Below are 1,609 nucleotides of genomic sequence, written 5' to 3' on the forward strand. Positions count from 1 at the left end.
CAACCGTGTGGGAATCTTTGTTCAATGACACCAGGCAGGGGCATTTAAAGGATCAGTAGGGGCAGTACCAGGCAGGGGCATTTAGAGGATCAGTAGGGGCAGTACCAGGCAGGGGCATTTAGAGGACCAGGGGAGGCAGTACCAGACAGGGGCATTTAAAGGACTAGTGGGTACAAGACAGGGGCATTTAAAAGGATCAGTAGAGGCAGTACTAGGCAGGGGCATTTAAAGGACTAGTGGCAGTACCAGCCAGGGGCATTTAAAGGACCAGTGGGTACAAGACAGGGGCATTTAAAGGACTAGTGGGTACAAGGCAGGGGCATTTAAAGGACTAGTGGGTACAAGGCAGGGGCATTTAAAGGTGTGGATTATCTTCATACAATCAGAGTTACTTCATCCTGATTTGATGCTTTTCAGTACTCTAGACACACACACACTTTTTTTATGATGACGTTGTTGTATGAATATGAGTGACAGTGTGTCTCTTTGTTTACCTGGAAGTGTCTCTCTGTCTATTTGAACCCGGGCTGCTGCCACTTGCCAGGGCACTGGTTAAATAAAGGTTTGAATGAATGAATGAATGAATGACTCGTCTTCAGTCATGGAATGGAATCAGTGTCGTGGTTTCTTTGGTGACTGACTGACTGACTGACTGACTGACTGACTGACACACACACACACACACACAGTGTCAAAAGGTGAGAAAAAAGTATAGTATGCCAAATAAAGTGATAAAGTCATAGTATAGTATGTCAAACAGTCTGTCAAATAAGAACAATGTCATAGTATATTATGTCTGAAAAATTTATAAAACAGTCATAGCATATATAGTATGTTGTAAAAGTAAGAAAAAAAGTCATAGTATAGTATGTTTAGAAAAGTGAGAATAAAGTCATAGTATAATATCTTTAAAAAGGTCTTAGTATAGCATGTCGAAAAAGTCATTGTACAGTATGTCACAAAGTGTTAAAACAATCACAATATAGTATTTTTAAAAAGATATGAATAAGTCATAGTGTAGTGTGTTGAATAAAGTTTAAAAAAGTCAGTATATAGTATGTCGGAACATGTGATGAAACAGTCATGGTGTATGGTTGGGGTCCGTATGCATTTTTTTTGCTATTTTTCAGCGTTTTCCGTCGGCCTGCCCTGTTCCCCTGCTGTTTTGTTGGTTTCCCACTCTCTGTCCTGCTGAAGCCAGCTGACAACGCACACCTGAGTTTCATCACTAAAAACCTGCTCCCGCCCCTCACACCTGGCTGCCTTCTCCAATCTACGACAGCATATCTACCCCGGCTCTCCATCCACTCTTCACTTGATCGTTGCTCCGGTTACGCTGGTGAAACTCGATGAAGAAATACATTGTCTAGACTATTCAGTTCCCTGGGGTTTCCTGTACTTAACTCTTTTTTTTCTCTCTCCCCTGCAGTATCATCTCCACTCCCGTTCCTGTCTCCGGTCAGCTGGCTTCCCCTCTCGGTCCTCCTCCCACGGCGCCCCGCTTCCACATGTCTCCATCTCCGCTCCCATGCCCATGTCTCCTCCTCGGCTCCCTGCTCCCGGTTCTTCCACGCTCCACCTCCCGTGTCTCCTCCTCGGCTCCCTGCTC

The sequence above is a fragment of the Etheostoma cragini genome, chromosome 21, assembly GCF_013103735.1.
Source record: "Etheostoma cragini isolate CJK2018 chromosome 21, CSU_Ecrag_1.0, whole genome shotgun sequence".
Taxonomy (NCBI): Eukaryota; Metazoa; Chordata; class Actinopteri; order Perciformes; family Percidae; genus Etheostoma; species Etheostoma cragini.